Below are 16,197 nucleotides of genomic sequence, written 5' to 3' on the forward strand. Positions count from 1 at the left end.
ACTATCCACAAGTTCATCAAGGCACTGTTGGTCCAGATTGTCCCACTCTTCAACGGCGTTGATCCCTCAGAGTGGTTGGTGGGTCACGTCGTCCATAAACAGCCCTTTTCAATTTATCCGAGGTATGTTCCATAGGGTTCATCTCTTCAAAACGTGTTGGCCACCGTAGTCGAACGAAGTCGTTATCCTGAAGGAAGTCATTCACAAGATACGTACAATATATTATATATATCGTGATGCAGCATCAAGGGCAACCGCAGCCGCGGTCTGCGAGCTGATAGTCCGTGCTGCTGCAAAGTTCGTCGAACTGTTCGTGCAGATGGTTGTTGTCTTGCAAACGTCCCCATCTGTTGACTCAGAGATCGAGACGTGGCTGCACGATCCGTTACAGCCGTGCGGATAAGATGCCTGTCATCTCGACTGCTAGTGATACGAGGCCGTTGGGATCCAGCACGGCGTTCCGTATTACCCTCCTTGAACCCACCGATTCCATATTCTGCTAACAGTCATCGGATCTCGACCGACGCGAGCAGTAATGTCGCGATACGATATGCCACAATCGCGATAGGCTACAATCCGACCTTTATCAAAATCCGAAATGTGACGGTACGCATTTGTCCTTCTTACACGAGGCATCACAACAACGTTTCACCAGTCAACGCCGGTCAAGTGTTGTTTGTGACCAGACTGTGAGGCCTAGAACCGCATGGCCACGATGTTTGTAGCACGTGCACCAACTTACGGGATAACGGCGCGAAATTTCGATTTGTTACTACAAATTTGTTTTCATTTGAGTCGCCCTCGTACATCCGCAAATGGTCCGCTGGCGGAAAGATAACTCGTAAGTCCCCGTGTGGTCTCGAATTTCTGTAATTTTAACTTCGTGGTTTTTTATTCTCGAGGGGTGCGTAGGAGACGCGATGTATTGGTTCATCTGCTACGAACGTATGTAGTCGGAACTTGAATCGTAAACCACACTGTGGTATAGAATGGCTCCCTTGCAACGTGTGCCAAGAGTTCCGTAATCATCGTGACGCTTTCGTGCTTACTAAACGGACCTGTAACGATGCATTTCTCCCTCTCTCTCTCTCTCTCTCTCTCTCTCTCTCTCTCTCTCTCTCTCTCTCTCCCTCTCCTTCTCTTCCCCCTCCCCTCCCTCCCCCAACATGTATTTATACTGGAACGTCGTGCATCTTCTGCAGTGATCCAACCGCTGGTTGCGAAGCGCGTTGTTTATTAATACCAACGAGACGCGCCAGCCGCGGACGGGAAGTTCAGAGCAGCTCAAAGACTGCTTGGCGCGCGTACAGACGGCGGCGCCTGCGCCGGTACAAACCAAAATACGGCCACTCCGCGCTTTCCGCTCAGCTGCTGTACTGGCGATCTGGACGCACCAGCTTGTCGGAGGAAAAAAAGGAAGTAATTCAACCAAAAAAACAAACTGTTTAACATGACGCGTTTATAAAACGGGCTGTTGTTGTTCTTAATGGCATTTTGGTCTTCAGCCAGAACTCTGGTTCGATGCAGCTCTCCGTGCTACTCTATCCTGTGCAAGCTTCTTCATCTCCCAGTACCTACTGCAACCTACATCCTTCTGAATCTGCTTAGTGTATTCATCTCTTGATCTAGGATTTTTTACCCCGCACGCACTTCTCTCCAATATCTCTACATCTACATACATACTCCGCAATCCACCATCCGGTGCATGTCGGAGGGTACCTCGTACCACAACTAGCATCTTCTCTCCGTGTTCCACTCCCAAACAGAACGAGGGAAAAATGACTGCCTATATGCCTCTGTACGAGCCCTAATCTCTCTTATCTTTGTGGTCTTTCCGAAATGTAAGTCGGCGGCAGTAAAATTGTACTGCAGTCAGCCTCTAATGCTAGTTCTCTAAATTTCCTCAGTAGCGATTCACGAAAAGAACGCCTGCTTTCCTCTAGAGACTCCCACCCGAGTTCCTGAAGCATTTCCGTAACACTCGCGTGTTGATCAAACCTACCAGTAACAAACCTAGCAGCCTGCCTCTGAATTGCTTCTATGTCCTCCCTCGATCCCATCTCATAGGGATCCCAAACGCTCGAGCAGAACTCGAGAATAGATCGTATTAGTGTTTTATAAGCGGTCTCCTATACAGATGAACCACATCTTCCCAAAATTCTGCCAATGAACCGAAGACGACTATCCGCCTTCCCCACAACTGCCATTACATGCTTGTCCCACTTCATATCGCTCTGCAATGTTACGCACAAATATTTAATCGACGTGACCGTGTCAAGCGCTACACTACTAATGGAGTATTCAGACATTACGGGATTCTTTTTCCTATTCATCTGCATTAATTTACATTTATCTATATGTAGAGTTAGCTATCATTCTTTACACCAATCACAAATCCTGTCCAAGACATCTCGTATCCTCCTACAGTCACTCAACGACGACACCTTCCCGTACACCACAGCACCATCAGCAAACAGCCGCACATTGGTATCCACCCTATCCAAAAGATTATTTATGTAGATAAAAAACAACAGCGGACCTACCACACTCCCCTGGGACACTCCAGATGATACCCTTACCTCCGATGAACACTCACCATCGAGGACAAGGTACTGGGTTCTATTACTTAAGAAGTTAAATTGGTGATCCCTAGATGCCTCAGAAGGTGTCCTGTCGACCGTTCCCTTCCTGGAGTAATTGTGGTACAAATTTGTTTTCTCCCCTCGTTATTTAGGCGATGTAGCCATCACGTGTAAAGCATTCTTCTGCAGCACCACATTCCAGAAGCTTCTATTGTCTTCTAAACTGTTCATCGCCCATGTTTCACTTCCATACATCGCTACATTCCAGACAAACGGGTTAGCAAGTATAAAATATAAAATAATTCATACCCTAGCCCTGCACAAGGCAACGGCCTTGCCGCAGTGGCTGCACCGGTTCCCGTGAGATCACCGAAGTTAAGCGATGTCGGGCCTGGCTGGCACTTGGATGGGTGACCATCCGGGCTGCCATGCGCTGTTGCCATTTCTCCAGGTGCACTCAGCCTCGTGATGCCAATTGAGGAGCCATTCGACTGAATAGTAGCGGCTTCGGTCAAGAATACCATCATAACGACCGGGTGAGCGGTGTGCTGTCCACACGCCTCTCCTATCCGCATCCTCCAATGAGGATGACTCGGCGGTCGGATGGTCCCGGTAGGCCACTGGTGGCCTGAAGACGGAGTGCTTTAGCCCTCCACAGATTCCTAAACCCCACACTGCTAATCTGCAAAAATCTCTCCCTGTGAGTTTTTAATACCTATCGCAATCTCGTTAAATAGAAAGCGAGAAGCATAAGGCGTACGGAGGATATAATAGGTGAGTCAATAGTCACCTAAGTCACTAACATTGCTGTTGCATTGCAAATTACGAGAAATGTTGTGCGACTTTCCTCAATGACATCTACTAGTCATTCCTATTACTTAGACATACCGGTACTGGAAAAAAAAAAATGATCGTATGGCATTTATTGGCCGGGATATCGCCTTCCGGGTTCGGCCGCCTTATTGCAGGTCTTTTTAGTTGACGCAACTTCGACGACTGGCGTGTCTATGATGATGAAAATGATGGACACACAACGCCCAGGGAATCGAAACCGAGGCCCCTTGCATGGTAAGCGGGCTTAGTAGGCAGTTTTGGTTAAAAACAGTCTTGGTTGCAATTTTTTTGTTTTTTATTTTTCAGCGACGTGTTTCGCCTTATTTAGGCATCTTCAGGTTATCTTAATTTGGTATTTCTTAAAAGAATCGCCGGCCGGAGTGGCCGTGCGGTTCTAGGCGCTACAGTCTGGAGCCGAGCGACCGCTACGGTTGCAGGTTCGAATCCTGCCTCGGGCATGGTTTAATTAGTTCTAAGTTCTAGGCGACTGATGACCTCAGAAGTTAAGCCGCATAATGCTCAGAGCCATTTGAACCATTTTTTTCTTAGATGAATCCTTCAGTCTGTGTAGCCAAAGGGCACCGTCGAATATATCGGGCCAACATCGCCTTCGTTAAACTCAGTAAAAACTTTTCTAGATGGACGCGAGTGACACCAAGATCTGCATAACGCGTTCCCGTTCACAGGAGCGAGTAACAGAATGATGTGTGGGCTCAGGTAGTAAGCATAATGCGGTGTTGGCCTGATATATTTTACGATGCCCTTTGGCTACACTGACTGAAGGATTCTTCTAAGAAATACCAAATTAAGATAACCTAAAGATGCCTAAATAAGGCGAAACGCGTCGTCGAAAAATAAAAAAAAATAAAATTGCAACCAAGACTGTTTTAAGCAATCCTGTTAGGCACTCGTTTGCTGTATGCCACATATGGATTGGAAGAATTACTTAGTAGGCATGTTGCTATAGGGAACATCGAGGATTTAGGTCACTTTAGACGTAAAAAACACCTGTAATTAATTTCATGTCTCTGGCAGCTGCAGTTGTTCATCTCCAGCTAGGAAGTCATTATATGGAACGTCGCAAACCTTTAGTATGGTCCAAACGCTGCAAAGGGACGTCTTACATTGATTTGTGGATGTAATACTCTCCACTTAGTTTTCAAATACGCAACGTACATACTCCACTTAATTGTAGGGTATGAACAATAATTAATTGCTCATCATCATAAACTAAAGGCTACGCCTTCTCGATTTATCCACGGCCCTCTCTCCATTGTCATCCTCTTCAATTCTTCATACGAATTTATCCCCACGTCTTCTTTGATGTTATTAAAATACGTTGCTCTTGACCTGCCCCTTGGGTTTTTCCCCTAAAACTTTTCCTTCAAATACATTCTTTAGGACCTGGTTGTGTCTCATTATGTGCGCTATCATTTTTGATTTTCTCCTCCCTATATAATTTAGCAGCGTTCTGTTCTCATTCACTTAAGACCTGGTCATTACTTTTTGTATCTACCCAGCTTGTTTTTGTCATTCTTCTCCATTGCCACATTTCCATTGCTTCCAGTCTTTTTCTCTGCCTTTGCCAGAGAAACACTTCACATCCGTATGTTAAGACACTCCAGACAAATGTTTGGGCAAACTTTTTCTTACTTTCTAGGCTTACATGATTCTGTGTTAGGAAATTCCTTCTATTTTGGAAAGCTTGCTTTGCCAAGGCTATTCTTTTCTTTATATCTGCGATAAATTTATTGTAGTCTGTGATTGTGCTCCCCACTTAACAAAAGTTGTCAACCTGCTCTAGAACATCGTCTTCTAGTTTAATATTAACTTTACCATTTTCTTTTGTCTTCCCTACTACCATAGATTTTGTTTTCTTCTTATTTATTTTTAGATTAAATTGTCTTAGGATTTTGGCAAATTATAGCAACTTAAAAGTCCATATCCTCGACTGTGCAATATGAACTGCTGGAAGACCATAACAAGTCACTGCGCAGTTCGAAAACACGGCGGAGGAGTGGAGTTTCCTCTTCGTGGATGACTAAAAAAATCACACGAGGATACAGCTCTAGGCTAAGGTCGGTCAACAGCAGTTGGTTTTGCTGTGCTGCAGTTTACTCGCCCTGCGCTCCAACTACGCGGAATTCCCACGTCTTGCAGTCGGTACAGCCACCGGCAAACGCTGACGTCACGCTCTGCGAGTTCTGTGACGTCACTTCTGGTGTTTCACGTAGAGGAGCCACATCGTCACGCGAAAACACACGATAGCTCTCGCTATATTTCGGTAACGTGCCGCGTGAAGCAGAACCAACAGGGACCCAGAATGCTCCGTGCGTCGTAAGCAGGAAGCTCGAGACCAGCAGAAAGCTGTAGTGTCTGTTCAATAGAAGCCCGGACCGAGCGACGTGGCGCACCGGTTAGCTCATTCGTATTCGGGAAGACGAAGGTTCAAACCCACGTGCCACCAGCCTGATTTAGATTTTCCGTTTTTTCCCCTAAATCGCTTCAGGCGAAAGCCGGGATGGTGCCTTTTGATAGGGCACGCCCACTGTCATTTTTTTTCTCTCTATATGTCTCAAACGTGTTCCTTCCCCCCCCCCCTCCCCCCCCTCTCTCTCTCTCTCTCTCTCTCTCTCTCTCTCTCTCTCTCTCTCTCTCTTCCTTCCTCACAACCACCATCTCGTGGGCACCTCGCTAAACCAAGTATGTTACCTCCCTGCTTTGTATATCATTGATTACTGTTTCTTAGATGTAAGCCTTAGCCAATAAGATAATGCTACAAATAGTTATGACATGCCAGACCAATAACTCTCCCTAAAATCAGGAACTTAGAAGTGATTGAATTAACAACCCATAAAATTAACAAAAACCCAAACAAAACTGAAAAGAATGACAATCTCAATGTCCCTCTGACTTACACACTTAAAGAACTAGAACTAAAATAAAGTCACGGCAACACTGTAAATCAATCTGCAAACGAACAATATATAACGAAACAGACAATTGCAACAAAATTACATATCAGAAAATCGATGTCAGCAAAAGAAAAGAAAATGACTCGATAACTAACAGAAACAGAAATTGAAAGGTACCTTCTAACTCATAATTGTATCTGCTATTTTGAAAATAAAAGTTTATTACGTTACAAAAGAAAAAAAAAAAACTGTCAGTCTCCATCCTTCCATAAACGGAGCTTCTGCTGCGTCTCTGACATCGCTGTCGACGGAACATCTAAGACTAATCTCCACCTCTTCCTCCTCCAATAGAACCGCATACTCGGAGGGTTTTATGTTATACCTTACACGACACAAATATACGAGGCTCGTTCAGTAAGCAATGCCCCATGTTTTTTCTTTAAGCTATTAATACACATTGTTGCTGCTTCACATTTGATGTTCGTTCTATGCGCCGGTGCAGTTTCGAACCGTTCCGGCAGATGGCAGAGCCGTAGTACAGCGTCAAAATGGCGTCTACGTACGACCATAGAGTAAATATCTCTGGAGTGAGCATTGCATTCTGCACATCTTGTCAACCATGGAGGTAAGAATAAGGGGAGATGGCGCTACGTATCCCAGCCGTACTAAGTTTTGATGCCATGGGGGCGTGGCTCGCTGCCATGACACTCTGACCAAACCATTGCCAGTGTGCTATAGCGCTGCGTGTATTACAGTCGCTGATTGCACCATATACGCATGTAACGTCATCAGATTGGTTGTTTCAAAGTTTTTGTTTAAAATAAAATCTCGTAAAGGCGAAATTTCGCGTTTCTACTGATTAAAAATAATTTTTAATGTAATATTACGAATAGCTAGCCTTCAATGTAAACGATACAATTTTGTTAATTCAGTAATAAACGTGTATCACAAACTAAATAATAGAAACTGAAAACTAAGTTAGCTATACCGTCCCTCCAAAGCCCCATAAATACATATTGTTTGTAATACGTACTGGGACATTTCAATTACGTTAAACTACTGGGAAACACTGTTCATTACCACCAATATTCGCTGAAATACGCAAATCTACACAGTGTCCTGTTTAGGCCTATACTTTACGCCAGTTAATGTAGTGTTAGCTTTTAATTTGGTACATGATGAAGACAAAGTGAGTTACTCAACACTTGGATTATCGACGATACGTACGTATTATACTGAAACGTGAACTTGAAAACTAAGAATTTAATTCTTTGAATTAACATACCTTTTGCAAATGTTTTGGGTGTGTAGGGAAAACCGATGGTACAGCATTTTCTCGGAGCCTTACTGTTGAAAGGGAAGTTCGGTCTATGTCCTCTTCTCGGAAATGCTGAGAACATATAGTGCTCCACTTAGACGCACGCCAATTCTTCCTCCTCACGGCATTCTCCCACAGAGCTTTCCGACTTTCATTTTTAGGAAATCTAAAATCATACAGGAGAAAAACACGCTATAGTACAAGTACCGATGTAGCACACGTTCGTTCACAATGAAGTTGTAAAATTACACTTAACGAGACAACTTACACATGAAATGTTATTCCCTTCGATTTCGCACCACAATCAGAACGATTCGTACATCCGAACACCACACAAGTCACCATAATAGCGCAAAATCCTTCCAAAAGCGAGCGGCAAGCCTATGCACACAAGCTTACAGCAGCAATGTTTTGGTCGGATTGAGATGGCTACCCTCGGCTTCACATAGCTTCACAGCTGTGACGTCACGGCGTCTCCCTCTATTCTTACCTCCATGTTGTCAACACATTAAACCAGGATTGTCACGTGTTTTCGGGACTTCGCTGTGCGTGTGTGCTTTCCGCAGCGTTTGAAGTTTATAATATCAAGAGTTTTGTTGTGTTTCATCGTGTGTTGATAGTGTAATAGCGACGGTTAATTACTACTGTTGTTGCTATGGATGCAAAGAAAAATATGTGAAAAGAGGGATAGTAACTTTTTATGGGTACATACCATGTAGCTCTAATTACAGTTATCATATTAGTAAGAGACACTGTATATGTTTAAAAATTTCGAGACGTATAATAATTAAGGCTTGATTCTGTAGACCTATTTTTCTACGATTTTATGCCTATATAATAGATATTACGGCTCGTACAAAAGCTTACAAACGATCACAAACGATCGCTTCCTCTCGTAAATTTTCTAGTGGAACAGGAAAGGGAATGGTTAGTTGTTTCAGCAAATACTATCCTCCATGCACTTATCAGTGACTTGTCGATTATGTATATAGATTACTCAGTCTACTATTTATTTAATAAACTGGGAGCAAGTAAGTAAAAAGCGTTAAATACTTCAAAGTGTCACCAGTAAGAAAAATTGTGCTTTAGATCGCAAAAAGGAGAAAATGAATACGCAGAAATAGCAGAAAAAAGGACGAATTAGCAGGGATATAATCGCTAATGTGTGGCAAATTCGGTGTTTTTCGGACACTTGCAAAAGTACTAGCGTACTGTTGAGTCGTTTTGCGAGACCATCACTGCAAAAATGTACGTCAGGTCCTGTAATACTATAAAGTGCCGTATCATACCGAAAACTACAAAAAAATCGAGTGCATCTGAACTGTGACACCTATCGCAAAGAAGCAGGATGTAATATCACTTGCCCTTAAAAGTTACGTAGCTGGTTTATTCCCGGTATCAACTGGATGCTGTTAAAATGTCTGCGCAACATATACAAGTAATTCACGACACGTACGAAAAGAATCCGTCTGTACTAGGGATGTAGTGACATTCTAAATATACAGGGCGCTATACGGTCAAACACACGACGTCGCGAGATCACGTGACCAGGCCGGCAGTGTATGTTGACAACATAAAATCTGTTCTGCGCATGTGAATACTCACTCCAGAGATATTTACTCTATGCGTACGACTCACGTTACAGGTATCGTGCTGTTACTGAATTCTTGCGTGCAGATATAGAAACCTTGGTGAACATCCATAAACGTCTGTGTACAGTGTGTGGCGATGCAGCAGTTGATAGGAGTACAGTTGGGCGATGGGTTAAGAAAGTTACGGCCGCAGGAAATGCAGAAATCAGCCACGCTCGGGGCGTCGTGTCGCAGCCACTGCTCCACACGGGCTGAATTCTGCGGACGCCATTATTCTTGCCGACCGGCGCATATCAGCTCGACAACTGGCTCTACAGTTGTCGGCCAACATTGGAAGTGCGTCTGTAGTGATCGAGATTCTCTGATACTCAAAGAGGTGGTGCCGATGGTTCGACGAATGCTCACAGCGGACCACAAGATTCAAAGAGAGGCCATTTCATCTGAATTGTTGGAGCGTTTTGGCCTTTCGGTCACGGATCTTTACGTGGGACGAAAGCTGGGTGCACCACTTTGCGCCGGAAACAAAGAGGAAGTCTATGGAGTGGCATCATTCTCATTCACGACAAAAGAAGGAATTCGAGACAACCCGCTCTGCCGGAACGGTCACGGTGCCAGTCTTGTGGGATTGTGGTGGCGTCATTCTCGTGGATGTGAGGCCGAGGGCGTGTACCACCAATTCAGAGGCGTTCGTGGAGACTGTGAATAAATGCAAGTGCCGTTTCCGACCTGTTCGATTGGGCAGGAATCCAGCCGAAATCTTGCTCCAACACGATAATGCACGCCCACACATCAGTCTGAGAACCCGGGAACACATCGCCAAATTGGGTTGGACATGACTGTCTCATCGACCCTATAGGCCAGACCAGAGTTCCATCTCTTTGGGCCGCTTAAAGATTCTCTACGGGGAACACACTTCGAAGATGACGAAAGCGTCAGTCGTCGAGTGAAAACATGGCTACACCTACAGGAGAAGAGCTTCTACCAGCAGGGAATATACGCTCTTCCACAACGTTGACGTACGGCTATAGAACGTGATGGAGACTGTGGAAAAACCGGACGTGTTTATGTAAATTGTCATCAAATTCTGACGATAAATACGAGGTTTATCCCTGAGGCATCACGGAATCACCAATTTAGCGTTGGATGGCAGCTTTTGGAGACCAAGAGATGAATACACTAAGCAGATTAAGAAGGATGTAGGTTGCAGTAGGTACTGGGAGATGAGGAAGCTTGCACTGATGACCTCAGAAGTTACGTCCCATAGTGTTCAGAGCCATGAAGAAGCTTGCACAGGATAGAGTAGCATGGAGAACTGCGTCAAACCGGTCTCTGGACTGAAGACCACAACAACAACAATCCCAAAAGTAAGGTCTCCTATTTTTTTTATAAGTACATACACTTGTTTATTTCTATAACAGTTTACATCAGTTTACAGCTTGAACATTTAGCTATTTTTCGACATAATCACCATTTCTGTCGATGCACTTATGTAGACGCTGTGGCAGTTTTTGTATGCCCATGTCGTACCAGCTCGCCGCCATGCTGTTCAGAAAGTTGCGAAGCTCTTCTTTCACCTCGTCGTCGGAGATGAATTGCTTTCCGGCCAAGTGTTCTTTTAACCTAGGGAACAGGTGATAGATAGTCACTGGGCGCCAAGTCAGGACTATAGGCTGGGTGGGTGATCATGTTCCACTGAAACTGTTGTAGGAGAGCAACGGTTTGCCTAGCGATGTGCGGGCGAGCGTTGTCGCGGAGAATGTGTAACTCCCTTGCTCAACATTCCTCTTCTCCGGTTCTGAATTGCCCGTTTGAGTTTTTTAAGAGTCTCACAGCACCTGTCAGCGTTAATTCTGGTCCCAGCGATTCAGCTCCGACGACGAGGTGAAAGAAGAGGTTCGTAACTTTCTGAACAACATGGCGGCGAGCTGGTATGACATGGACATACAAAAACTGCCACAGCGTCTACAAAAATGCGTCGACAGAAATGGTGATTATGTCGACAAATAGCTAAATGTTGAAGCTGTAAACTGATGTAAACCATTGTAGAAATAAACAGGTCTATGTACTTATAAAAAAAATTAAGAGGCCTTACTTTTGGAATTACCCTCGTATGTTCTGAGGAAAAAGTGGGCATTAATTTTCGAACGATCCTCGTATACCCTTTGCTGAGCACCAGCACGTTCAGTGTTAGCAGAACGAAGCGTTATTGGCACAGGCTGCTGTAATAAAACGACGGAGGGCGTGGTACCGCTGGTTGATTAAATCTCGTATTTATTTATTACCGCGTTATAACTCGCGCCTTACCAGGGTAAGCTCTTGTAACACAATGGCACACTTCCAACTTCACTGATGAAATGAAATGCAAACAGAAGAATGCTGATAATCGATTATTGCATAAAATTGCCCATCGTTGTAGCTGTTTATTTCAGATGTCGAAATTTCGCATTCGCGTTCAAAGGGGAGGCGGGCTACTTTCAAGTGCGTCAGCCTAGTACAGGGTGTTCAAACAGTCTCTCCGCAGTGCCGTGCGATTGATATCCACGCGTGCCGTATGGTTGTTCGCCTGCCTGGATTACTTGCCTTCAAGTGGGGAGACTTTCAACATTTAATGTGAAAATTCGTAAGTAAAAATAAATATTCAATAAATTAATAACTCGTATTTCACTGAGTTTCATTTCTGTATAGTCGCTGCGGCATATGCGCGGCTAACAGTCATACGACACTGCGGAGAGACATTTCGAACACCCCGTATTACGGATCTAAGAAATAACGGGAAACGGGAAGTAATTCTATTATTGTTTTACGAGGTAAGGGAAACACGTTTATTACAAAATAAAGCCCAGAAACAGGCGTGATAAATTTTACAGTACTTCAGCTGACTTTACAGCGTAAAAATAGGAAAAGTTAGCTTTCTCTATATTGCCGCTCGGTGCGGCCGCGTGCGCAGTGTGAATACAGCGTAGAGCAGCGTGTCGTGCTGCCATCTGTCAGCCACACCAAGCAACACTGCGTTAGTTGCATGGTGCGCCGCCCGGGCGCAGCACGCGCAAGCATGGCTGCGGTAACTCTCGTTATACAGGCTAGTTACATTCCGCGGAATCTGCGCCCATACCGAATTGGAGTAAATTTTATATGTAAAATGTGGGGTTAGATTCTCACGTACTGGCGCGTAAGTTGAAAACAGCACACGTTCGTAGTATTCTTACCAAAAATAACCGTTATCGTCTTTCTGACGTGCATTTTAATTGCAGAATTAGTTCGTGTGAAATTTCTTTTCAGTAAGTCCATTGTTGTTGTTGTTGTTGTTGTGGCCTTCAGTCTTCAGACTGGTTTGATGCAGCTCTCCATGCTACTCTATCCTGTGCAAGCTTCTTCATCTCCCAGTACCTACTGCAACCTACATCCTTCTGAATCTGCTTAGTGTATTCATCTCTTGGCCTCCCTCTACGATTTTTGCCCCCAACGCTGCCCTCCAGTACTAAATTGGTCATCCCTTGATGCCTCAGAACATGTCCTACCAACCGATCCCTTATTCTAGTCAAGTTGTGCCACAAACTCCTCTTCTCCCCAATCCTATTCAATACTTCCTCATTAGTTATGTGATCTACCCATCTAATCTTCAGCATTCTTCTGTAGCACCACATTTCGAAAGCTTCTATTCTCTTCTTGTCCAAACTATTTACCGTCCATGTTTCACTTGCATACATGGCTACATTCCATACAAATACTTTCAGAAACGACTACCTGACACTTAAATCTATGCTCCATGTTAACAAATTTCTCTTCTTCAGAAACGCTTTCCTTGCCATTGCCAGTATACATTTTATATCCCCTCTACATCGACCATCTTGAGTCATTTTGCTCCCAAATAGCAAAACTCATTTACTACTTTAAGTGTCTCATTTCCTAATCTAATTCCCGCAACATCACCCGATTTAATTCGACTACATTCCATTATCCTCGTTTTGCTTTTGTTGATGTTCATCTTATACCCTCCTTTCAAGACACTATCCATTCCGTTCAACTGCTCTTCCAAGTCCTTTGCTGTCTCTGAGAGAATTACAATGTCATCGGCAAACCTCAAAGTTTGTATTTCTTCTCCATGGAATTTAATTCCTACTCCGAATTTTTCTTTTGTTTCCTTCACTGCTTGCTCAATATACAGATTGAATATCATCGGGGGGAGGCTACAACCCTGTCTCACTCCCTTCCCAACCACTGCTTCCCTTTCATGCCCCCCGACTCTTATAACTGTCATCTGCTTTCTGTACAAATTGTAAATAGGCTTTCGCTCCCTGTATTTTACCCCTGCCACGTTCAGAAGTAAGTCAATATAAAGCCCAAATAGCTTCTGAATCATTTACATTGGAATAATTTTATGCTGCTGTTGTCAATTAAGTTTCCGTAACAGATTGCCTTACATGCAAGCTTACACACAACCTAACTATAAGAAGAGATAGGTTGGTAGGACACATTCCGACGCGTCAGGGGATGACCAACTTTGTATTGGAGGGAAGTGTGAGGGGTGAAAATCGTAGAGGGAGACCAGGAGATGAATACACTAAGCAGATACAGAGGGATGAAGGTTGCAGTAGTTACTTGGAGTTGCGCAGGATAAAGTAGCGTGGAGAGCTGCATCACACCAATCCCTGGACTGAAGACAACAACAACAGAAGGTGTTATTGCAGTGATTACAAAATGGATGCAGCGCAGAATAAAGCTGGCAGTATGAATCTGTCTTCCTTGTGGCCTGCGTGTATCGACTGATACACTTGGGAAGGCTGTCGTAAATCCGTTGTAATCTCTCCTGAGGCAAACTGGCCCGTAATTCATGTAACTGTCCTTCACGTTCTGGATGGTGGCCGTGGGACGGGGTTGACGTCGAATATCGTCCCACAAGTGTTTTATCGCGGACGCATACCCGGATCTGGGGGACTAGCTCAACAAGACGCGGGCAGTTAATAGACACTTGCAATGCGTGGACCGGTGTTCAGCTGTCGAAAAACGGCACTACGGTACTGTTACGTGTGAGGTAACATAGTATTGGACGTAGCCTCCTGACAACTGTTTAAGTTCATTTTTGATTCATTCACTAAGTGTTTATTATTATTATTATTATTAATTTTTTTCAAATTTTTTTGACCGAAACGCGCTGAATTCGATTCTACACAGAGTACGCGAAAGAACTTGCCCCCACTTCTAACAGCCGTGTACCGCAAGTCTCTAGAGTAACGGAAGGTTCCAAATGATTGGAAAAGAGCACAGGTAGCTCCAGTTTTCAAGAAGGGTCGTCGAGCAGATGCGCAAAACTGTAGGCCTATAGCTCTGACGTCGATCTGTTGTAGAATTTTAGAACATGTTTTTTGCTCGCGTATCATGTCGTTTTTGGAAACCCAGAATCTACTCTGTAGGAATCAACACGGATTCCGGAAACATCGATCGCGTGAGACACAACTCTCTTTATTTGTTCACGAGACCCAGAAAATATTAGATACAGGCTCCCAGGTAAATGCCATTTTCCTCGACTTCCGGAAGGCGTTCGATACAGTTCCGCACTGTCGCCTGATAAACTAAGTAAGAGGCTACGGAATATCAGACCAGCTGTGTGGCTGGATTGAAGAGTTTTTAGCAAACAGAACGCAGCATGTTGTTCTCAATGGAGAACAGACGTTAAAGTAACCTCTGGCGCGTCACAGGGGAGTGTTATGGGACCATTGCTTTTCAAAATATATATAAATGACCTAGTAGATAGTGTCTGAAGTTCCATTCGGCTTTTCGCGGATGATGCTGTAGTATACAGAGAAGCTGCAGCATTAGAAAATTGTAGCGAAATGCAGGAAGATCTGCAGCGGATAGGCGCTTCGTGCAGGGAGTGACAACTGACCCTTTACATAGACAAATGTAATGTATTGCGAATACATAGAAAGAAGGATCCTGTATGGCACGATTATATGATAGCGGGCCAAACACTGGTAGCAGTTACTTCTGCAAAATATCTGGGAGTATGCGTCCGGAACGATTTGTAGCTTTGCTGTCCAGGTTTCGAGAGGGTGCTTTTCTGGATGAGGTATCGAATATATTGCTTCCCCGTACTTACACCTCCCGAGGAGATCACGAATGTAAAATTAGAGAGATTCGAGCGCGGATGGAGGCTTTCCGGCAGTCGTTCTTCCCGCGAACCGTACGCGACTGGAACAGGAAAGGGAGGTAATGACAGTGGCACGTAAAGTGCCCTCCACCACACACCGTTGGGTGGTCTGCGGTGTATAAATGTAGATGCAGAATTACCGTATCGGCTTCCCTAGATGACTGCCCTAATTATTACGAGGCTAATACATGGTCAGCTGTGATTACTGTAAGTGAAGGAATACCCTGACTTTAGCATAACAGAAAGTGCGGAGAAATATTTCAAATGGGTGTATATAGCCCCTACTCATATTTAAGTGAACAAGCTTTTTGGAAACGAGTTAATAGTGTTGAAACTTGACACAGAGATTTGCCAACAATTGTATTAACGAATGTCCTAAAAGATGGTTAGTGGGATAGAACGGTTCTCGGAAATGTTGTGTGTTTTTTCGGCTTATTGTGCATTTCTTATGTTGTTGAACCGAAGGTCGTACCTGTTTGAACACATTAACGATGAATTTCGTGTTAGTGTTGGTATTGGTGAGGTGTGTCGGCCATGTTTGGAAGCCCACTGATCGCTCGGAGTGCCTTGTGTAACTTTTTACCTAGCCGTGGCTCATTTGCTGTGTCTTGCTACGCAGGAGGTCGCAGGTTCGCGTCACGGGACCCACAGTTACTCCGTTTGAACTGCCTGTTGACGAGGAAGGAGCAGCAGCCGAGGTGAACAACAGCCATTGGTCGCGGGTCTAGCAGACTTTTCCACTGGGCGACATAGCCTGCACTGGCTCTCGATCACACGCCATTGGATTGGATTTGGAAGTTTTGTCGTC

General features: G+C 44.4%; 1 protein-coding gene and 1 pseudogene across 1 annotated transcript in view; both read left to right on the plus strand.

Annotated features, from left to right (window-relative positions):
- Nucleotides 1–16,197, plus strand: part of LOC126108823 (5'-AMP-activated protein kinase subunit gamma-2) — a 1,182,277-nt gene that overhangs the window by 905,405 nt on the left and 260,675 nt on the right. The window lies entirely within an intron of this gene.
- On the plus strand, nt 2,907–3,024 carry LOC126108998 (5S ribosomal RNA; annotated as a pseudogene).

Source organism: Schistocerca cancellata, chromosome 11 (genome assembly GCF_023864275.1).
Source record: "Schistocerca cancellata isolate TAMUIC-IGC-003103 chromosome 11, iqSchCanc2.1, whole genome shotgun sequence".
In the NCBI taxonomy this organism is placed as follows: domain Eukaryota; kingdom Metazoa; phylum Arthropoda; class Insecta; order Orthoptera; family Acrididae; genus Schistocerca; species Schistocerca cancellata.